This window comes from Bombina bombina, chromosome 2 (assembly GCF_027579735.1).
Source record: "Bombina bombina isolate aBomBom1 chromosome 2, aBomBom1.pri, whole genome shotgun sequence".
In the NCBI taxonomy this organism is placed as follows: domain Eukaryota; kingdom Metazoa; phylum Chordata; class Amphibia; order Anura; family Bombinatoridae; genus Bombina; species Bombina bombina.
Window position 1 is genome coordinate 923,729,304 of NC_069500.1, and position 25,811 is coordinate 923,755,114.

The window sequence follows — 25,811 nt, forward strand, 5'->3', positions numbered from 1 at the left end:
ACATCAATTACTTGTATATGATAAGCAAGTTTAAGCGTTGAGCGCATCCAATATGCTACTTTCAACCAGAATTGTGAAATTTTAGGACAAGCCCAAAAACAATGCAAAAGATCTGCCTTGGGTGAAGAACATTTAGGACATATGTTTATTATCTTATACCACCTTGCCAATCTAGCAGGGGTCAAATAAAAAAAAAAAAACAATCTTGATCTGTGTTTCCTTCCATGACGTCAAAACCCAGCTTTTTTCCATAAATTTAAATACATTCATTATAGTTTGACTATTTACTTCAGGCAAAACTTTACTCCATTTAGCTACTATGTAATCCCTCTGCTCATTGGAAGATTTGCAATTAAGATGCGCATAAAACGGGGCTATTGAGTATATTCCCATTTTAAAGTTGTTAATTTGTGGTTGAAATAAAAGAGTCGACTGACTTCCATATTTTTGATTAAGTTCAAGTATGTAATGCCTTAACTGCAAATAAGCATAAAATTCTTTGTTAGAAAGGCCAATTTGCTGTCTTAACTCGGCAAATGATAACAGAGTTGAATCTGCTTTAACTAATTGCGCCACATATATCAGCCCTCTAGAGGACCAGTCCCTGAAGATTGCTGAACAGAGCCCTGGAACAAAATTTGGATTTCCTGTAATAGGTAGATATTTAGAAGCATATGGAACATTATCTAGAGACACACAAAATTTCTGCCAAGCAGATATGATGTTTCTGAATGTTAAAAGTGCAAAAAGTGAAGAGGGTAAATCGGTCATTGGGCAGTGAAGAATAGCATCTAGCCTAAATGGTTTCACTAGCGCAGTTTCCCAAGGAACTGCAGCAACCTGATCTTGTTCGGTTATCCAATCAATTGCCACTTTTACTCTGGCGGCTAAACTATAATATTGCAAATTCGGCAAGACCAACCCGGCCGCGTCTTTGTTACATGTTAAACGCGTAGTCGAAATACGACTTCTAGCGCCCTTCCAAAGTAATTTTGTACAAGCTTTATTGTATTTCATTATATCAGCCTTCTTGATAGGAATCGGAATATTTTGCATAAGGTAAAATATTTTAGGAAAGAGAATGTTTTTTATAAGAGTCGCTCTGGCCGACAAGGAGATGGGTAAATTTATCCACCCTTCTACCCTTTGCGTACATTCCTGAAAAAAATTGCTAAAATTGAGCCTATACCAGTCCTCCGGGTTTACACTTAGTTTAATGCCGAGATACAAAATTTGAGATGTTTCATAAAACGGATGCATAATATCTTGTTTTTTCTTATTAATCCATAAAAGATCTGGTTTGGCAAAATTAATTTTGTACCACGAGATCAAACCAAAGAGTTCCATAGATTCTAATAGTAGGGCAAGACTACGAGAAATTTTACTCATACACAGGATTATATCGTCAGCGTATAGTAATAATACAATTTTTTGTTCACCTATACGAATCCCCTCTAGTTGTTGACGGAGCAAAATCGCAAATGGTTCTAGTGATATATTGAACAACAGTGGCGATAAAGGGCAACCCTGTTGGGTGCCCCGCTGCAATGATAAATGCTGGGAGATCTCACCGTTGATTAATAGAGACGAAATTGGAGAGGTATATATTATTTGCGTAAAATCCAATATATGGCCTGTTAGACCAAATTGCTCTAATGCAAAAAATAAATGTTTCCAAGAGATGCGATCGAACGCTTTCTCCGCATCGACCGTTAATAGCGCTAGGTCCGGGAAGTCTTCCTGTCTAGATGATTTAAACTTATTCCAGAAAAAGTCAAGTAATGTCATAACCTTACGAATATTTTTTGTGGGGTTTCTCCCTGTCATAAAACCCGCCTGGTTTTCGTGAATTATCTTACCTAGATGGGGCTTTAATCTGCTAGCTACTATCGAAGCCAAGATCTTATAATCTGTGTTTAAGACAGATATAGGCTATAGGATTCTGGAAGTTCTAAATCTTTATTTTTTTTTTTGGAATCAACGAGATTACAGCCGCAGCAAAATATGGGGAACATTTATTATTTTTAACAAAATAATAATTAAATAGATTCATAAGTGTAGCAGAAATATGCGTCTGAAGTATCTTGTAGAATTCCGCAGGAAGACAATCCGGACCTGCTGCCTTATTGGATTTTGTTGCTTTAATTGCAGCGTGAATCTCTTGTTCAGAAATAGGCTTGTTAATATCTGCCAAGGTTTCTGGAGAAATTTTAGGGGTCTTAATTTGATCCCAGAATTGTCTCTGCTTTTCTATGTCATAAGGTTCAGCTTTATACAGATCACTAAAAAAACAATAAAAAGCTCTAATAATATCCGTGTTTTTAGTATATCTCCCTAACCTGTCTTTTATAACCGTCACAGCGTTATGAGTGGTCGATTTAGTAAGTTTAGCCAAAAACTTGGCAGATCTCCCTGCAAAACCACCGTAGAGGGCCTTTTGCTTTTGCATTTCGATCACTGTTTTTTGGTGAATAAGAATATAACGTGCTGTCTTAGCATCCATATATTTGCGCCATTTCTCATCAGAATGCTCGCTTAAATAAGATGAAAATGTATTTTTCACCCTATTATTCGCCTGTGTCTCTATTCTTAATATTTTTTAATATTTTATTCATGTGTGCTAACCGAAACCTCTTTAGACCTTATAGTTAGTTTATATTCCTATTTTCTTTACATAGAAATTTTTTAAATATTTATTATTTAATATACTGTATATTTCTATATATATCTGATAATGGTAGAATAGATATCTATACCTATATATCTATAGCAATAGATAAATAGGTTTAGGTATATACAGATATATATATATATATATATATATATATATATATATATATAGTAATATATATTTAAAATAAAAATACAACTTTTCAGTATGTGAACATTGGAATGTCAAATATTAATGACTCCTGTTGGTTAGCGTGCGAACAATTTAATACGTTTTTCTCTTCTGCTCATTCAATTGAAGTCTATGGGAAGAATACGTTAATGTTATCGTGATATCGCAAAGTACTTTGACTAGTGCGTCGAGTTTTGCTATTGTGCAAACTTTTTACTTTCAACTTGTAATATGAGGTCAACCCGACTTGTACAAAAAGATTACTTCTAGTGAAGTTTACGCTCAAGCAAAATTGCTAAATATTGCTACTTGTAATCTGGCACTATATATTTACAAGTAGATAAGCTTTAGAGAGATTCCTCTCTTTCTCAAATCTTAAACAATACTCTCAAAAGTATCATTGCTCAATGGGATACTTTTGTTATTTTAAATATATATTTTACCTTCTCATATTTAGGTTTTTTAAATCCCCAAGTTTCACACAAAAAAGATTATTACTTTTGATAAAAAACATGTTAGCCATAGTAAACAGTATAATTAATTCTATAAACAGAACTGAAATTATTTAGGAGCTAGTCACATTTGATTTAAAATCTCTTTCTTTTTAATATACATTCCCTGCAGCTTAGTCAAAAATGCCAGCTATAGTAATCTGTAATTATATATATAATCTATATTTCCTCTATTGACTTTAATATACAAAGTATTAGCCATGATATCAAGATACTGGCTGTGTGACAGCTGTAGACTTGAGCAATCAGATGTCAGTTAGCTGCTGCTGTTCCTAATACTTTATCTCAGGCTCCTACAGTTAGTTAGTCTATGTAGATCTAAGCTGCCTGTACTTTGTTCTTACTACTAATAATAAACCTTGTTGATTCCAAAATAATATAGTTAAGTCTTCACTTCCATATGATTCTTCTAAACCCTGGTGTTTACCATCTTCTCAAGTAGTCTGACTGATTTATCATTACACATGACTTAGTTGTTAATATATTGTGCACATATTGCTAAAGCTCACAAATAATGTAATATTCATGGATAATATTGTACCCTACCCTGTACTGGTCAGTATTTGCTGTGCTGATGCTGGTAGCAAGTCAGATAGGCTCTGCTTCCTAGTTAGCTGTTTGCATGTAACTGACAAAAGTACATGAGGACACATTCTAAGTCTCATGCAGAAATTTCAAATCATCGCAGTAGCAACAGTTGCTAGGTGCACAGTGCAGCTCTGCTAAACTTTATTAACATGAACATTTCTTTACATTTACTATATTCCTCAATAATTAAGAAACACCATTATGTTCATATATACACAATGCACAAATACAAAAAAGTGACTACCCACAACTGTTACATCAGACTTCCTATACTGATAATGAAACATATTATATTCCAACTGACATTTTAATTGTGGCATGATTATATTTAGGTTTAAGGGTGGCAGGAATCAGACTTAGACGAGAAGTGCAAAAATAATCACACCTTTATTTTTTTATTTTTATATTGTCTCTATTATCCAATTCAGCATACAATTCCAATAACAAAAATATAGAGAATAAGGAACATCGATAAAGAAAAAAAAGAAAAACCTCGACGATCCTTATAAATGCATTACAATCAATACAATTGTTAACAGTATTACAATATATTGAATAACCTTGCATACATTAATTCCATTACTCCAGATTAATCCGTTCATTTATAATCATGAATCTTATTCCATTAACTAGACCTGCATTTATGGGATCATAATACTAGGCCCTTAATTGCCTATTGAATTGGAGTTTTCCTAATAACCTAAAAAAGGAAAAAGAAAGAAGAAAGAAAGAAAAAAAAAAAAAAAAAAAGGGGGGGGGACCCCACTCTCGTCCCCTCTCTCCCACTCTACCTTGTTAACGCCAGGAAGTCTTTATTGGCTATCGCCTGTTCCATATAAATTGTCCCCCGGAACGGGGCAATTATCTGTCTCTGTATAGTTTCTGGAAAACTAACTATTATACTCTCCCATTTACGGAAAAATTTCTTAATTTGAGCCTCAGAATTAACTGACGTATCAATTTGTTCCATTATTATTTGATTTTGTATTTTATGCATAAATTCTTGCAGGCTTGGGGCGTTTTTAGATTTCCAGTATTTCAGGATTAAAAGCCGTCTTGTAACAATTATGATATTCAATTGGCGGGTATTTTTATAAATTGCTTCTTCTTGGTTAATAAAGAAGAAAACGTTCTTAGCTGATATTTGAAATTTACACTGATTAATTTAGCTAACCCAATTACCTATTTTATACCAAAACTTTTTCATTTTATGACAATACCAGAAGCAATGCTCCAAGTCTGCCCTGTTGTTCTTGCATTTTTGGCAGTATACAGTAGAACTGTCCCACTTTGACTTCAGATATGGAGTGATATATATTCTATTAATACATTTAGTGTGTGTTTCCCTCCAGGAGGAGGAAACTGTTGCTTTATCTAGGAGATTGTAACTTTCCTGTATTCTTTTGGGCGATATCTGCCAGCTTTCTGCCGTTCTTTGTAAGATAATATATCCATTAGTAGAGGTAATCAATCTATAAAAAGTTAAGATACTATATCTACCTGCCTTAAACAGAATTATAACTGGTTCTATTTTATCCCAGGAGGCTAACCCTGAATTATTTTGCAAGTTCTCTTGTACATAGTGCCTAATCTGTAGGGAGGCGTAAAATTCTTTGTTTGTTATCTGAAAATCTTGCTTAATATTAGTAAAAGTCTTACAAGCCCTGGCTTCGTTGTCTATAAGCTGTTGTACAGTATTAATCCCTCTTTGGGCCCAATTTTTAAAAATACTGGACTCCAATGCTGGCACAAAATTCGGATTTCCCAAAATGGGAAGATAGGTAGAGAGTAAAACATTAACATCTAGAATCTGCAGTATTTTCTGCCACGCCAAGATTACCATCTGAATAGTAGGCAGAGATTTAATTTTCTGAGGACATTTATCTTTAGTTGTGTGAAGGAGAGCACTAAGAGAGTATGGATATGCTAAGGCTCTCTCAAGAGGTAGGGGAGCATAATAGTCAGATTCAATTAACCAGTCTAGGGCCACCTTTCCAATACAGACTAGGTTATATAACTCTATATCCGGTAGCGCTAGACCTCCTTCTGTTCTAGATAGTGTAAGCTTTTTATACGATATTGCATTCTTCTTTTTTCCCCCCATAAAAATTGTATGCATCCTTGCTTGTATCTTTTAATATCTTGTTTTTTAATTATTATTGCGAGATTTTGCATGAGATACAACAATTTGGGAAATAATAACATTTTAATTAAGTTAATTTTACTAGTCAAAGTAAGTTTAAATTTAGCCCACTTTTCCATATAGTATTTAATTTCAAGGAAAATTGGAGGATAATTAAGATCGTACCAATCTTCAGATTTGATAGACAGCTTAATGCCCAGGTAGGAAAAATGGTATTTTGCTTCTTTAAATGGAAGAGATTGTGACGATTCCTTATTTTTACTTAACCAGTAAATTTCAGATTTTAATGAATTAATTTTATAGCCAGAGAAAAGCCCGAAGTCTCTTAAAATTTGATTTAAAATTGGTATATTTTTTTTTGAGTTGGATAATAAGACTAATAAATCATCCGCATATAATAGCGTTGTTATCTTCCGTTTGCCTATTTTAATCCCCTCCAGTTCTTTCCTTAGTTGGATAGCCAGTGGCTCAAGCGCTAAATTAAACAGATATGGGGACAGTGGGCATCCCTGTCTTGAGCCCTTATATAAGGGGAAATAATCTGTAAGGGTCTCATTAATAATGATAGCGGCTGAAGATGTTTGATAAATTAATTTAACAAAATGAGAGAAAGGGCCCTCGACTCCATATTTCGCCAGTGCTGTAAATAAATGGTCCCACGTTATGGAGTCAAAGGCCTTCTCTGCATCAATTGATACTATTGCTGTGTCTGAGTCTAAGGTGCAGCGTTTCCCATCTACTTGTTTTTGGTATAGATTTAGAATTAGCTGAATTTTGCGAAGATTACGTAAAGAATTTCTGCCCGACATAAAACCTACCTGGTCTTTGTGAATAAGTGAACCAATAACCTGTTTAAGTCTATGCGCAACTATAGACATCAACATTTTATAATCACTATTTAATAGTGATATTGGTCTGTATGATCCGATTTCTTCTGCATTCTTATTTTTTTAAGTATCAGGGTTATAAGTGATGCAGCAAAATATTTTGAACATGAATTGCTTTTAGTAAAATATTGATTAAATAAAGAAACTAGTAATGGCGCAATATCCTTTGCTAGTACTTTATAAAGTTCGGCAGGGAGTTGATCTGGGCCAGCGGCCTTATTGGGTGCCATTTTTTTGATTGCGTTAGTTACTTCAAGTAGGGTAATGGGAAGATTTAGTTCATCTAGTCTCTGTTTATCCAATCTTGGGAGCTGGATTTTATCCCAGAAGTCATTTTTGGTTTGCATTTCTACCACGGTTTCAGAGTAAACTTCCTTAAAATATGCACAAATATATTTTTGGATGTCTACTATATTTGTGATACGGCCTTCTGTAGTCTTAATTGCTCCGATTGAGTCCCTCTTTTTTTTAGCTTTGGTTAAATTAGCTAATGCTTTCCCCGCTTTACCCCCATACCTAAAGAAAAAAAACCTCTTCCTGAGGTCATCTTGCGCTGCCCTTTGTGTCAAAAATAATTCTCTTTCCTTTTTAACATTTTGGTATGCTCTCCAGAATGTCCTAGACGGATCACTAATATAAGAATTAAATGCATTTCGCAATTGCGAGGCAAGTTCTATGTCCCTAGCCATCTGTTTCCATTTTTGGATTACTAAATATGCTTTTATTTCGCCCCTTATCACTGCCTTAAATGTCTCCCATAGCGTTTCTGGTTTAATCCCAACTGTATCATTGATCTGCATGAATTCTATCCACTTAATTTATAGACATGCCTGAAATTGAGTGTTTGTAGTAAGATATCTGGGCAAAAAAAACCGTTTGAAATTCGCCTCATGGGCGTTACTTAATTTAATATTTAATGTGATAATAGCGTGATCTGAAATGACTATTTCTTGGATTTCAGGTTCCATCTCTAAGCGTAGCATTTTGTCACTTATTAAAAAGTAGTCTATTCTAGACAATGTTCGATGGGCATGCGATTCGCATGAAAATTTCCTGAGATCTGATTATAAATCTGCCATATATCTTTAAGGTGCAATAAGTTAGAGAAATTCTTTAATCATTTTAACTTCTTGTTTGCTATTTTTATTTAATGATGGGTTTTAGTCTAATCCAGAGTGGGATATTTAACCAGGTTAAAATCACCTGCAACGATTAAATTATTCGGCAAAATGGGGTAATAATTTACTTGCAGGTTGTCCTCCAAAATCCCTTATCAACTTTATTAGGCCATAGACGTTACAAAACACAAACTTGGTTCCAGCTATTTCATTTTTATAATAAGATATCTCTCCTCTAAATCTGCCTCTATATTGATTATTTTAAATGAAGTTTTTTATGAAACAGAAAAGCAACACCCCTTTTCCTACTCAGACATGGTGTACCCACTACTTCTCACCACCCAGTCGATTTTAAGTTTATTTAGTTCAGTTTCGTTCAGGTGGGTTTCTTGAAGAAAACGCTATGTCTACTCTATGTCTTTTTAATCTGATTTAAAATCTTTTTCCGTTTATGAGGGGCAAAGTTATCCCTCCAACATTCCAGGAGGCGAGGGTTAATTATATTATGCATTTTTAATTAAAAATTCCCTAGACAACATGAAATAACATTATTAACAGGCGTTATTTAGCATCATATACAGAAGAATTATTAGGTATTGGGAGCGAGAGGGACGAGAGAGAGAGAGAAGAAAAATATATATAATGATTAAAATTAAAAACCAAAATTCCTGAACCGTGTAGGCATCTTTAAGCCGGTTCCAGTTCTGGCGACAGGGGCAGCTCTATACTCCATAGAACATCTTATATAGTGGGGTTTACCATGCAATTTTAATGCACATCTATTTTATAGTGAGATACCTTTTGTCCTAGCAAATTCCCTAGCTTCCTCTGGGGTGTTTTAGCATCTTGTTCTCTCCATTTGTCAAAATCTTATATCTTTGCTGGGTAAATATACTGTGGCTTTAATACCAGCCTGGATTAATTTCGTGCATAGTGGGGTAATTTCTCTACGTTTTTGTGAAGTCTCAAAAGAGTAATCCTGAAATAATAAGATATGTTTTTCTTCAATAATTAGTGGTGCTTTTCTGTCTAAAAGTACTGCATGAGTTTTACCTTTATCTTGAAAATTAAGGAATCTGGCTATAATCGGGCCATGCTTTCACAGTTCCATCTGGAAGAGTTTTTATTGAACCTAGCCGGGTGTACTCTTTCAATTACTAAGGGATAACATGTTTGGTGTAATTCCTAATCTCTTGTGGAATTAGAGTTGAGACCAAGTGTATTAGATCTTGAAACTCACTTGACTCTGGAATACCTTACAATCCTAATATTATTACGTCTTGTGCGATCTTCTAAGGTCATTTAGCTTGTATTGTAGACTGGTTATTTGTATGTTTTTGCTCCTTCATTATATGTTTCTTGTATTATCTTAGCATCTTCTAGGTCAGAGATACGTTGTTCCGCTTCATTAAGTCTAGCTGTAAATTGCTTAATTTCTTTTGTCAGGTTACATATATCTGCCTTAATTTTGTTCAAACTGTCATAAGTTCGGCTAGTTGTTTGACAATGTCCCTGTGACTCTGCCTTAGTAGTGTCCTGCAACGATAGGTACTAAAGGTAAATTCCCTGTATTATCGGTACTAGGTCTATTTTTCCTGTCTCTGGCTTTCACAGGTATGTTTGGTGACTGTGGTTTATAATTCGTGATAAATCTCTCCATATGGAGAGAAAATAGTGATATGGGAAAAAAAAAGTAAAAAAAAGAATAAAAAAATAAAATAAAAAAAAGGTGTCGTTATATAATGTACACTTATAGTGAAGATATTAGAAGAGAGAACCTATTCCCCTCTGTCTGTGATAACCATTGAGTCTTACAGAGAAGACCTATATATCTAAATTCTTGTGTAAAGATAATTCACAGTGAAGATTCAATAGTGACATTCACCACATATAGATTTTGGATACACCGAAAAACGGTATAAAAGAGTACAAGAAAGACCTATATATCTAAATTCGTGTATAAAGATAATTCACAGTGAAGATACAATAGTGACGTTCACCAACAGTATAAAAGAGAATTTAACCTTTTTGTCAATTTTAAATTTTACACTACTTATAATACAAAGATTCTATATAATTTCTTTTCTTAACCTTCTTACTTAAACTATGTACAAGCTTTCCATACACAAAACAGGAGAAGTTTTTTTAAATCATCTTAAGATGCAAAATCACTTAGTAGCCTTTATCTTTGGGGCCCCCATTAGCTGGGTACAACATTATTAACCTTTTGTTAACCTTTAGTGTTAGAATCACTATACTAGCAGTATCTCAATGTTGTTATGTCAGCCTGGGCCAGTAGATTCCAGGATATTCTTTATAGAATATGTCTCTGCTTTTCTTACTACTATCAATCCGTAAACATTTAATAATTACTTATCAGGTCTATTTACACAGCTAGTCAGATAAATCTACCGGACTTTAAATAATCTTTACCTAGATAGATCATATAACATGGAAGGCTAAACAATACACCTCCTATGAATAAAGTTATAAACTGAATTTCCCCTTGCAATTACTCATATATACTTCTTAATAAGTAAACAATCAATGCAGAATAAGAGAAAAAGCAAAAAAAAAAAAAAAGTGAGAAGCATGCAGTTAGTTATATCTCATAAAAAAAAACAAAAAAAAAACACAGCTGTATATATCATATTACTAATATATAGGAAGCACTTGTAAATTCTCACTAATAAGACAATTTTAGTCCTTTTTGCAATTGATTATAAAAACCAGTTTGTGTCTGTAAATCCTTTATGCCGATTTTTTACAAACTTAGGTCATTAACAGAGAATCCAATTGCATGTTCTTTGTAATAAGACTTTGAAAGGCAGTCCCTCTTTTTTTAAAGCAAGTACACAGTTCCTGAGTCTATCTTTTAGGCTGCTGTAGCTTTTTCTTATAGCCAAGCCTTTTATCTTTCCCTCCTGGTGCTTGATATTTGTTACAGTACCTATATTGTGGCTCATACAGGTATTCTAATTCAACCCCTCACGGGATCTGGTACCAAATGTGTGCATCCCATCTTGCTGCAAGTTTATATCCCCACCAATGCCTTCACTAGTGTCCACAAATTCGCGGATAGGTTGGTTAACTCTGCAGACTGTGTTTAACATGCAGCTGACTTATATACCTTGATATACCCCCCTCCAGTTACCTTCCCGGAGTCCACAATGCGCAGCTGGGGTATTTCCTTGCCAGGAATGAGCCTCCAAGCGTACCTCTGAGCGTGCCTTGTTACACCAGGAATGGCGGTGCAATTTGTGTCTCTCCTGTGTTCCACCGGATCAGTTGCTTGGCCTCCCTGCTATTTGCCTTAACTCTGTATGTCACATCTGCCCTCCACCATACCGCTCCAGCGTCTGACCCGTTTCCGGTCAAAAAATTGGGGGCCTGGGTGAAAAGGCCTCAGTCTCCTCGTGTGGTCCGGTATGCTAACTGCTCTCTCCCAGAGCATTAGACCTCCACCGGCCGCTGAAAAAAGCCACAGCCCCTAAGGAAAAGTTTTTCTGCTGTTCACGAAGCGGTTGCACTCCTTCCCGCTCTGAGTACCGTCACGCTGAGACTGTGCATGACTCCTCCCCTTCCGCTTCTACCCGCCCACTCTCTACCGGCCCCACACCTTTATTAATAACACAAATAATATAAGTCCACAAGTCAAATACCAAGCAGGAGGTCAAACCAGAGCTGTAGTCCAGACGAGCCGAGTCAGGAGCCAAAGCGAGTAATCAGACGAGCCGGAATCAGGAACAAGGAGAACAGCAAATTCAGGAACAAGCCAGGGATCAGGAACCAGAAGAAACGTCAGACTAGCCAGGTAATGCACAGGAACTGGAACACAGGAACTCACAAACAGGTCTGAGACAACGCAAGGGCCAAAGCATACTGAACAGAGGCCCTTTAAATAATAAGTGATGACATCACAATTCTGAGACTGCAACTTGTCTCACACGAATGATGTACAACAGTCTGGCCATAAGAGGGCGTGCAGGAAATGAGCAGAATCACACACTCTGTACCAGATTCAGTAAGAAAGGTGAGTAAAATGGCTGCCAGGAGCACTTAGCAAACAAAGCAGGGAAAAAGTCCTGACAGTACTCTCCCCTCAACGACCCCTCCCAGCAGGAGGACAAAAGGCTTATTGGGGAAACGGGCATGGAAGGTACGGATGAGGGAGGGAGCATGAACATCAGAGGAGGGAACCCATGAAAGCTCCTCCGGACCGTAGCCCCTCCAGTCAACCAAATATTGTACGCAGCACCTGGACATACAAGAGTCATTAATGCTGCTGACCTCATATTCTTCATGGTTGTCAACAGAAATAGGACTGGGATGAGGCAACACAGTGGTAAACTGATTACACACCAATGGTTTCAAGAGGGAGTCATGAAAAACATTGGAGATGCGCATTGCAGGAGGAAGGTCAACAGCTTAGGACACGGGATTGACCCGCCAGAGAGTTTTCGAAAAGGACCAACATAACGGGGAGCCAGTTTATTGGAAGGCAGGTGTCAGTTTTGACAAGGACAAGGCTGGAGACCACTTTGCCATGCTGATTGAGTTAGACCAGACGTCGCCGCCACTATAAAAAATATATTAATCCCTAAACCGCAGCACTCCCGCATCGCAAACACTAGTTAAATTTTATTAACCCCTAATCTGCCATCCCTAACATCGCCAACACCTACCTACATTTATTAACCCCTAATCTGTGCCCCCCAACATCGCCACACAACGTATATTAAATGTATTAACCCCTAAATCTAAGTCTAACCCTAACACCCCCCCTAACTTAAATAAAATTTTATATAAATCTAAATAAAATTACTACAATTAACTAAATTATTCCTATTTAAAACTAAATACTTACCTATAAAATAAACCCTAAGATAGCTACAATATAACTAATAGTTACATTGTAGCTATCTTAGGTGTTATTTTTATTTTACAGGCAACTTTGTATTTATTTTAACTAGGTAGAATAGTTATTAAATAGTTATTAACTATTTAATAACTACCTAGCTAAAATAAAGACAAATATACCTGTAAAATAAAACCTAACCTAAGTTACATTTACACCTAACATTACACTATAATTACATTAATTCCCTAAATTAACTACAATTAAATACAATTAAATACAATTATCTAAACTATGGAGAAAAAAAACACTAAATTACAGAAAATAATAAAATAATTACAAGTTTTTTTAAACTAATTACACCTAATCTAATCCCCCTAATAAAATAAAAAGCCCCCCAAAATAATAAAAAGCCCTACCCTATACTAAATTACAAATAGCCCTTAAAAGGGCCTTTTGCGGGGCATTGCCCCAAAGTAATCAGCTCTTTTACCTGTAAAGTACAATACCCCCCCAAGGGTTAGACGTAGTTTTAGGGGTTAATAACTTTAATATAGTGGCGGCGGCGTTGGGGGCAGCAGATTAGGGGTTAATAAATGTAGTTAGGGTGCGGCGACATTGGGGGCAGCAGATTAGGGGTTAATAAATATAATGTAGATGTCAGTGATGTTGGGGGCTGCAGATTAGGGGTTCATAAGTATAATGTAGGTGGCGGCGGTGTCCGGAGCGGGAGATTAGGGGTTAATAATATAATGCAGGTGTCAGGGATGTTGGGGGCGGAAGATTAGGGGTTAATAAGTGTAATATTAGGGGTGTTTAGACTCAGGGTTCATGTTAGGGTGTTAGGTGTAGACATAAATGTATTTTCCCCATAGGAATCAATGGGGCTGCGTTAGGAGCTTTACGCCGCTTTTTTGCAGGTGTTAGGTTTTTTTTCAGCCGGCTCTCCCCCATTGATTCCTATGGGGAAATTGTGCACAAGCACGTTTTACCATCTCACCGCTAGCGTAAGTAGCGCTGGTATTGAGGTGAGATGTGGAGCTAAATTTTGCTCTCCGGTCACATTTCTGCGGCTAACGCCGGGTTTGTAAAAACCCATAATACCAGCGCTGTCTGTAGGTGAGCGGTGAGCATAAAATGCTCGTTAGCACCGCACAGCCTTACCGACAAAACTCGTAATCTAGCCGTAAATTAGTGTTAGAACAGATTGAAACTTCAATAACCTCTGAGCGAGAAATAGATGTATTTTTAAAAAAATGGGGTAATTATATATTCTTAAAGCCTTGCAAGATTCAACAAAGGTTGATTTATCTATTTCAAAACTCAGAATGGATACAGAGCACAAATTCTTAGAGGTGAACTTACAGTAAATTAGATGATACAACCTATGGAGTATTGGACGATTTCATCTGAATGGCTGGGAAGTTATGGAGGTGAGGAGTAGGAGATGGGATCCTTTCTCGGGGTGGTTTTTTTTTTTCTCTGTCTTCTTTCTTTTATATTTTTTTAAATATACTGTTAGTTGGAGCTTATAAATTAGTACATTAAGAATTATTACTACTCTATATCATAATTTATACTAAGGAGGATCGGATTTAGTAATTCCTTACAGTGTCTTGTATTTGTTATAGATTATATAAATTGTATCTTATGTTTTATCTGTTCAAGATTTGTATTGAATATTAATGACATATGTGAATTAATGTCTGCAACCGAAATGCTGCTTTTTTTTCTCTTATGATTATACTTTGTACCCTGTCCTATTTTTATTTGTTATATTGTGAATAAGATAAAAAAATAAAAATTATGTTATAAAAAAAAATGCTCAAGTATGTCTTGCACAAACCTAGTGTAATAGTACTTTTTTACAGCAGTCATTTGGACATGATATAGTAAGACAAATACAGGTGTTAGCAATGATATTAATTAGGGTTCCATTCCATTTAGGATTACGAGAGCCAGGTTCCTGCTATTGGGAAGGTCACACTAAATACTTGCCACTTTATCCTCTAGAAGCAGTTTTTTTTAAGATTTTTTAATGCTGCATTTAAATATCCTGTTTTTTTCTGGTTGTATTCTAATAAAGAGACTGATAAATAATTATATATGGTTATTATACCATTGCTAAAACAACAAATCTAATGGCGTAAGACTTTTACTAGGGCTAGATTACAGGTGGCGCACTAACTGTTGCACGCAAGCTTTACCATCTTTTTGCGCACAACGGAAATAGTGCTTGTATTACAAGTTGAAAGTAAAGATGATCTTGAGAGCGCAATTACATTGTACACTGCCATTGTGTTTGACTGCAAATGGCTACATTGTGTGTGTGTGTGTATGTGTATATATATATATATATATATATATATATATACATGTCTAAATATGTGTATTTATGTATATGCATATATATATATATATATATATATATATATATATATACGTGTGTGTGTGTGTGTCCACAAATGGATTTTTGTGTTTTACTGTGTATTTACTTTACATACATATTTCACATTCCAAAGTTCTTCACATACAGGGATACATTATTTTTATTGTAAATATATAATACTATATACATATCTGTATATACTTATACCTAGATATATATTCCTATAGATATATAGGTATAGATATCTATTTTACATTTAGAATGTAAAATATGCATAACACGATTTGTCTTTAGTCTAACGGGGTATCGGGATAGCATACATGAGAATTCCAAATCTCAAAGCGCGTTCTTAAAATATTAAATATAAAATATTATTAAATATTAATAATAATAATTATTAAAAATTATTATACATACTGTAAAATAAATAAATAAATATATATATATATATATTTTTTTTTTTTCTCTGTATTATTTAGAATTTTATATAGTATGTTTAATAATTTTTAATAATTATTCTTAATATTTTTTTTTTTTTTAATATATCATTTTTCTTTATTGATTTTTTACCATACATATAACAAAAGAATAAAATGCATTATTGACCATAATCAAACAATAGCAACAACAAAAAAGTAAAACATACATTTCTCAATAGCTGACAGAACCCCGTGTTCCCAAGGTGTTCTATCTCTCTATCTTCTATCCGACTTAAGTCTGAACTATCTATACTCTGATAGTTCGCAGAGAGAAAAAAATAAAAAATGTATATTGAAAAGAATTCTCCTCTACTACTCGACTCCTCTCTCTCCCGTCCCCGCCTCTGGCGAGCCTCTAACATCGTTGCACCAGACACTGGGAAAATTTCCAGCCAATATTTGTAATTGGACATACACCGTGTCCTTAAATGGTCTGACCAACCTAATTTGGGTCTCTATAGGGAATGATAAGATAAAAATTTTCCATTGCTTGAAAAACTCAGCTAATCGAATATCTGTCAGATTTTGTAAGTTTATCTGCTCATGGATAAACTGTATAAACAGAGCATTCTTAAGTTCTTTCAAGTTCAGAGCAGTTTTAGCTTTACATGCCCTCAATAACATATTACATCCCAGCAATATGATCTTATTAATTAGTTTAACATTTTCTGGAACCTTTTGAGACTGTACCAAAAAAAGTACATCAATTACTTGTATATGATAAGCAAGTTTAAGCGTTGAGCGCATCCAATATGCTACTTTCAACCAGAATTGTGAAATTTTAGGACAAGCCCAAAAACAATGCAAAAGATCTGCCTTGGGCGAAGAACATTTAGGACATATGTTTATTATCTTATACCACCTTGCCAATCTAGCAGGGGTCAAATAAAAAATAAAAAAACAATCTTGATCTGTGTTTCCTTCCATGACGTCAAAACCCAGCTTTTTTCCATAAATTTAAATACATTCATTATAGTTTGACTATTTACTTCAGGCAAAACTTTACTCCATTTAGCTACTATGTAATCCCTCTGCTCATTGGAAGATTTGCAATTAAGATGCGCATAAAACGGGGCTATTGAGTATATTCCCATTTTAAAGTTGTTAATTTGTGGTTGAAATAAAAGAGTCGACTGACTTCCATATTTTTGATTAAGTTCAAGTATGTAATGCCTTAACTGCAAATAAGCATAAAATTCTTTGTTAGAAAGGCCAAATTGCTGTCTTAACTCGGCAAATGATAACAGAGTTGAATCTGCTTTAACTAATTGCGCCACATATATCAGCCCTCTAGAGGACCAGTCCCTGAAGATTGCTGAACAGAGCCCTGGAACAAAATTTGGATTTCCTGTAATAGGTAGATATTTAGAAGCATATGGAACATTATCTAGAGACACACAAAATTTCTGCCAAGCAGATAACATAATTTATGTAAGAACTTACCTGATAAATTCATTTCTTTCATATTAGCAAGAGTCCATGAGCTAGTGACGTATGGGATATACATTCCTACCAGGAGGGGCAAAGTTTCCCAAACCTTAAAATGCCTATAAATACACCCCTCACCACACCCACAATTCAGTTTAACGAATAGCCAAGAAGTGGGGTGATAAGGAAAAAAGTGCGAAAGCATATAAAATAAGGAATTGGAATAATTGTGCTTTATATAAAAAAATCAAAACCACCACAAAAAAGGGCGGGCCTCATGGACTCTTGCTAATATGAAAGAAATGAATTTATCAGGTAAGTTCTTACATAAATTATGTTTTCTTTCATGTAATTAGCAAGAGTCCATGAGCTAGTGACGTATGGGATAATGATTACCCAAGATGTGGATCTTTCCACACAAGAGTCACTAGAGAGGGAGGGATAAAATAAAGACAGCCAATTCCTGCTGAAAATAATCCACACCCAGAATAAAATTTTAATGAAAAAACATAAGCAGAAGATTCAAACTGAAACCACTGCCTGAAGTACGTTTCTACCAAAAACTGCTTCAGAAGAAGAAAACACATCAAATGGTAGAATTTAGTAAAAGTATGCAAAGAGGACCAAGTTGCTGTTTTGCAAATCTGATCAACCGAAGCTTCATTCTTAAACGCCCAGGAAGTAGAAACTGACCTAGTAGAATGAGCTGTAATCCTTTGAGGCGGAGTGTTACCCGACTCAACATAGGCATGATGAAATAAAGATTTCATCCAAGATGCCAAAGAAATAGCAGAAGCTTTCTGGTCTTTTCTAGAACCGGAAAAGATGACAAATAGACTAGAAGTCTTTCGGAAAGACTTAGTAGCTTCAACATAATATTACAAAACTCTAACAGCATCCAAAGAATGCAATGATTTCTCCTTAGAATTCATAGGATTAGGACATAATGAAGGAACCACAATTTCTCTACTAATGTTGTTAGAATTCACAACCTTAGGTAAAAAATTCAAAAGAAGTTCGCAGCACCGCCTTATCCTGATGCAAAATCAGAAAAGGAGACTCACAAAAAAGAGTAGATAATTCAGAGACTCTTCTGGCAGAAGAGATGGCCAAAAGAAACAAAACTTTCCAAGAAAGTAATATAACGACTAAAGAATGCATGGGTTCAAAAGGAGGAGCTTGAAGAGCCCCCAGAACCAAATTCAAACTCCAGGGAGGAGAAATTGACTTAATGACAAGTTTTATACGAACCAAAGGTTGTACAAAACAATGAATATCAGGAAGATTAGCAATCCTTCTGTGAAAAAGAACAGAAAGAGCAGAGATTTGTCTTTCAAGAAACTTGCGGACAAACCTTTATCTAAACCATCCTGAAGAAATATAAGTCTTCCAGACTCTATAATATATCTCTCTAGATACAGATTTACGAGCCTGTCACATAGTATCAATCACAGAGTCAGAGAAACCTCTTTGACCAAGAATCAAGCGTTCAAACTCCACACCTTAAAATTAAGGTTTTGAGATCCTGATGGAAAAAAGAACCTTGAGACAGAAAGACTGGTCTTAACGGAAGAGTCCACAGCTGGCAAGAGGCCATCCGGACAAGATCCGCATACCAAAACCTGTGAGACCATGCTGGAGCTACCAGCAGGACAAACGAGCATTCCTTTAGAATACTGGAGAATACCCTTGGAAGAAGAACTAGAGGCGGAAAGATATAGGCAGGATGACACTTGTAAGGAAGTGATAATGCATCCACTGCCTCCGCCCGAGGATCCCGGGATCCGGACAGATACCAGGGAAGTTTCTTGTTTAGATGAGAAGCCATCAGATCTATTTCTGGGAGTTCCCACATTTGAACAATCTGAGGAAATACCTCTGGGTGAAGACCATTCGCCCAGGTGCAACGTTTGGCGACTGAGATAATCCGCTTTCCAATTGTCCATACCTGGGATATGAACCGCAGAGATTAGACAGGAGCTGGATTCCGCCCAAACCAAAATTCGAGATACTTCTGTCATAGCCAGAGGACTGAGAGTCCCTCCTTGATGATTGATGTATGCCACAGTTGTGACATTGTCTATCTGAAAACAAATGAACAACTCTCTCTTCAGAAGAGGCCAAGACTGAAGAGCTCTGAAAATTGCACGGAGTTCCAAAATATTGATCGGAAATCTCACCTCCTGAGATTCCCAAACCCCTTGTGCCGTCAGATACCCCCACACAGCTCCCCCAACCTGTAAGACTTGCATCTGTTGAGATTATAGTCCAGGTCGGAAGAACAAAGAAGCCCCCCTGAACTAAACGATGGTGATCTGTCCACCATGTCAGAGAGTGTCGTATAATCGGTTTAAAGATATTAATTGAGATATCTTTGAGTAATCCCTGCACCATTGGTTCAGCATACAGAGCTGAAGAGGTCGCATGTGAAAACGAGCAAAGGAGATCGCATCTGATGCGGCAGTCCTAAGACCTAAAATTTCCATGCATAAGGCTACCAAAGGGAATGATTGATACTGAAGGTTTTGACAAGCTGATATCAATGTTAAACTTCTCTTGTCTGACAAGGACAGAGTCATAGACACTGAATCTATCTAGAAACCTAAAAAGGTTACCCTTGTCTGAGGAATCAATGAACTGATTGGTAAATTGATCCTCCAACCATGAACTTGAAGAAACAACACAAGTCGATTCGTATGAGATTCTTATAAAATGAGAAGACTGAGCAAGTACCCAGATATCGTCCAATAAGGAAATACCAAAACCCTGTTCTCTGATTACAGAAAGAAGGGCACCGAGAACCTTTGAAAAAATTCTTGGAACTGAGGCTAGGCCAAACGGTAGAGCCACAAAACTGGTAATGCTTGTCTAAAAAGAGAATCTCAGACACTAAAAGTGATCTGGATGAATCGGAATATGCAGATACACATCCTGTAAATCTATTGTAGACATATAATGCCCTTGCTAAACAAAAGGCAGGATAGTCCTACAGTAACCATCTTGAATGTTGGTATCCTTACATAACGATTCAATATTGATAGATCCGGAACTGGTCTGAAGGAATTGACCTTCTTTGGTACAATGAAGAGATAAAATAAAACCCCAGCCCCTGTTCCAGAACTGGAACTGGCATAATTACTCCAGCCAACTCTAGATCTGAAAACACATTTCAGAAATGCTGAGCCTTTGCTGTGTTAACTGGGACACGGGAAAGAAAAAAAATCTCTTAGCAGGAGGCCTTAACTGAAGCCAATTCTGTACCTTTCTGAAACAATGTTCTGAAACCAGAAATTGAGAACTGAATTGATCAAAATTTCTTTGAAGAAAACGTAATCTGCCCCATACCAGCTGAGCTGGAATAAGGTCCGCACCTTCATGGGTACTTAGGAGCTGGCTATAGGTTTTCTATAAGGCTTGGATATATTCCAAACTGGAAATAGTTTCCAAACTGATACCGCTCCTGAGGATGAAGGATCAGGCTTTTGTTCCTTATTGTGAGGAAAGGAACGAAAATGATTATTAGACCTAAATTTACCTTAGATTTTTTATCCTTTGGTAAAAAAGTTTCCCTTCCTTCCAGAAACAGTTGAGATAATAATTTATTACCCTGGAAAGAAAGGGAAAGCAAAGTTGACTTAGAAGACATATCAGCATTCCAAGTTTAATCCATAAAGCTTTTCTAGCTAAAATAGCTAGAGACATATACCTGACATCAACTCTAATGATATCAAAAGATGGTATCACCAATAAAATTATTAGCATGTTATAGAATAATAATAATGCTATAAAATTATGATCTGTTACTTGTTGCGCTAAAGCTTCTAACCAAAAAGTTGAAGCTGCAGCAACATCCGCTAAAAATATAGCAGGTCTAAGAAGATTACCTGAACATAAGTAAGCTTTTCTTAGAAAGGATTCAATTTTCCTATCTAAAGGATCCTTAAATGAAGTACTATCTGCCGTAGGAATAGTAACACATTTAGCAGGAGTAGAGACAGCCCCATAACCTTAGGGATTTTGTCCCAAAAAAACTCTAATCTGTCAGATGGCACAGGATATAATTGCTTAAACGTTTAGAAGGAGTAAAAGAATTACCCAAATTATTCCATTCCCTGGAAATTACTTCAGAAATAGCATCAGGGAGATTAAACACTTCTGGAATAACTACAGGAGATTTAAAAACCTTATTTAAACGTTTAGATTTAGTATCAAGAGGACCAGAATCCTCTATTTCTAATGCAATTAATACTTCTTTAAATAAAGAACGAATAAATTCCATCTTGAACAAATACAAAGATTTATCAGCATCAACCTCTGAGACAGAAACCTCTGAACCAGAAGAACCATTATCAGTATCAGAATGATGATGTTCATTTAAAAATTCATCTGAAAAAAGAGAAGTTTTAAAAGACTTTTATGTAAACTAGAAGGAGAAATAACAGACATAGCCTTCTTAATGGATTTAAAAAATAAAATCTCTTATGTTTATCAGGAACACTCTGAAAATTAGATGTTGACGGAACAGCAACAGGTAATGTAACAGTACTAAAGGAAATTTTATCTGCATTAATAAGTTTGTCATGAAATGCAATACAAACAACAGCTGGAGAAACAGATACCAAAAATTAAAGCAGATCCACTTAGCTTGGTAGCTCCAGCACTAGACAGCGATTTTCCTGTAGTATCTTCTGACTCAGATGCAACGTGAGACATCTTGCAATATGTAAGAGAAAAAACAACATATAAAGCAAAATTGATCAAATTCCTTAAATGACAGTTTCAGGAATGGGAAAAAATGCCAAAGAACAAGCTTCTAGCAACCAGAAGCAATGAAAAAATAAGACTTAAATAATGTGGAGACAAAAGCGACGCCCTTATTTTTTAGCGCCAAATAAGACGCCCACATTATTTGGCGCCTAAATGCTTTTGGCGCCAAAAATGACGCCACATCCGGAACGCCGACATTTTTGGCGCAAAATAACGTCAAAAAATGACGCAACTTCCGGCGACACGTATGACGCCGGAAACAGAAAAGAATTTTTGCGCCAAAAAAGTCTGCGCCAAGAATGACGCAATAAAATGAAGCATTTTCAGCCCCCGCGAGCCTAACAGCCCACAGGGAAAAAAGAGTCAAATTTTTTAAGGTAAGAAAAAATGATTAATTCAAATGCATTATCCCAAATATGAAACTGACTGTCTGAAAAATCAGGAAAGTTGAACATTCTGAGTCAAGGCAAATAAATGTTTGAATATATATATTTAGAACTTTATAAACAAAGTGCCCAACCATAGCTTAGAGTGTCACAGAAAATAAGATTTACTTACCCCAGGACACTCATCTACATGTTTGTAGAAAGCCAAACCAGTACTGAAACGAGAATCAGCAGAGGTAATGGTATATATAAGAGTATATCATCTGAAAAGGGAGGTAAGAGATGAATCTCTACGACCGATAACAGAGAACCTATGAAATAGACCCCGTAGAAGGAGATCACTGCATTCAAATAGGCAATACTCTCCTCACATCCCTCTGACATTCACTGCACGCTGAGAGGAAAACCGGGCTCCAACTTGCTGCGGAGCGCATATCAACGTAGAATCTAGCACAAACTTACTTCATCACCTCCATCGGAGGCAAAGTTTGTAAAACTGAATTGTGGGTGTGGTGAGGGGTGTATTTATAGGCATTTTAAGGTTTGGGAAACTTTGCCCCTCCTGGTAGGAATGTATATCCCAAACGTCACTAGCTCATGGACTCTTGCTAATTACATGAAAGAAATGATGTTTCTGAATGTTAAAAGTGCAAAAAGTGAAGAGGGTAAATCGGTCATTGGGCAGTGAAGAATAGCATCTAGCCTAAATGGTTTCACTAGCGCAGTTTCCCAAGGAACTGCAGCAACCTGATCTTGTTCGGTTATCCAATCAATTGCCACTTTTACTCTGGCGGCTAAACTATAATATTGCAAATTCGGCAAGACCAACCCGGCCGCGTCTTTGTTACATGTTAAACGCGTAGTCGAAATACGACTTCTAGCGCCCTTCCAAAGTAATTTTGTACAAGCTTTATTGTATTTCATTATATCAGCCTTCTTGATAGGAATCGGAATATTTTGCATAAGGTAAAATATTTTAGGAAAGAGAATGTTTTTTATAAGAGTCGCTCTGGCCGACAAGGAGATGGGTAAATTTATCCACCCTTCTACCCTTTGCGTACATTCCTGAAAAAAATTGCTAAAATTGAGCCTATACCAGTCCTCCGGGTTTACACTTAGTTTAATGCCGAGATACAAAATTTGAGATGTTTCATAAAACGGATGCATAATATCTTGTTTTTTCTTATTAATCCATAAAAGATCTGATTTGGCAAAATTAATTTTGTACCACGAGATCAAACCAAAGAGTTCCGTAGATTCTAATAGTAGGACAAGACTACGAGAAATGTTACTCATACACAGGATTATATCGTCAGCGTATAGTAATAATACAATTTTTTGTTCACCTATACGAATCCCCTCTAGTTGTTGACGGAGCAAAATCGCAAATGGTTCTAGTGATATATTGAACAACAGTGGCGATAAAGGGCAACCCTGTTGGGTGCCCCGCTGCAATGATAAATGCTGGGAGATCTTACCGTTGATTAATAGAGACGAAATTGGAGAGGCATATATTATTTGCGTAAAATCCAATATATGGCCTGTTAGACCAAATTGCTCTAATGCAAAAAATAAATGTTTCCAAGAGATGCGATCGAACACTTTCTCCGCATCGACCGTTAATAGCGCTAGGTCCGGGAAGTCTTCCTGTCTAGATGATTTAAACTTATTCCAGAAAAAGTCAAGTAATGTCATAACCTTACGAATATTTTTTGTGGGGTTTCTCCCTGTCATAAAACCCGCCTGGTTTTCGTGAATTATCTTACCTAGATGGGGCTTTAATCTGCTAGCTACTATCGAAGCCAAGATCTTATAATCTGTGTTTAAGACAGATATAGGCTATAGGATTCTGGAAGTTCTAAATCTTTATTTTTTTTTTTTGGAATCAACGAGATTACAGCCGCAGCAAAATATGGGGAACATTTATTATTTTTAACAAAATAATAATTAAATAGATTCATAAGTGTAGCAGAAATATGCGTCTGAAGTATCTTGTAGAATTCCGCAGGAAGACAATCCGGACCTGCTGCCTTATTGGATTTTGTTGCTTTAATTGCAGCGTGAATCTCTTGTTCAGAAATAGGCTTGTTAATATCTGCCAAGGTTTCTGGAGAAATTTTAGGGGTCTTAATTTGATCCCAGAATTGTCTCTGCTTTTCTATGTCATAAGGTTCAGCTTTATACAGATCACTAAAAAAACAATAAAAAGCTCTAATAATATCCGCGTTTTAGTATATCTCCCTAACCTGTCTTTTATAACCGTCACAGCGTTATGAGTGGTCGATTTAGTAAGTTTAGCCAAAAACTTGGCAGATCTCCCTGCAAAACCACCGTAGAGGGCCTTTTGCTTTTGCATTTCACTGTTTTTTGGTGAATAAGAATATAACGTGCTGTCTTAGCATCCATATATTTGCGCCATTTCTCGCTTAAATAAGACGAAAATGTATTTTTCACCCTATTATTCGCCTGTGTCTCTATTCTTAATATTTTTTAATATTTTATTCATGTGCGCTTACCGAAACCTCTTTAGACCTTATAGTTAGTTTATATTCCTATTTTCTTTACATAGAAATTTTTTAAATATTTATTATTTAATATACTGTATATTTCTATATATATCTGATAATGGTAGAATAGATATCTATACCTATATATCTATAGCAATAGATAAATAGGTTTAGGTATATACAGATATATATATATATATAGTAATATATATTTAAAATAAAAATACAACTTTTCAGTATGTGAACATTGGAATGTCAAATAATAATGACTCCTGTTGGCTAGCGTGCGAACAATTTAATACGTTTTTCTCTTCTGCTCATTCAATTGAAGTCTATGGGAAGAATACGTTAATGTTATCGTGATATCGCAAAGTACTTTGACTAGTGCGTCGAGTTTTGCTATTGTGCAAACTTTTTACTTTCAACTTGTAATATGAGGTCAACCCGACTTGTACAAAAAGATTACTTCTAGTGAAGTTTACGCTCAAGCAAAATTGCTAAATATTGCTACTTGTAATCTGGCACTATATATTTACAAGTAGATAAGCTTTAGAGAGATTCCTCTCTTTCTCAAATCTTAAACAATACTCTCAAAAGTATCATTGCTCAATGGGATACTTTTGTTATTTTGAATATATATTTTACCTTCTCATATTTAGGTTTTTTAAATCCCCAAGTTTCACAGAAAAAAGATTATTACTTTTGATAAGAAACATGTTAGCCATAGTAAACAGTATAATTAATTCTATAAACAGAACTGAAATTATTTAGGAGCTAGTCACATTTGATTTAAAATCTCTTTCTTTTTAATATACATTCCCTGCAGCTTAGTCAAAAATGCCAGCTATAGTAATCTGTAATTATATATATAATCTATATTTCCTCTATTGACTTTAATATACAAAGT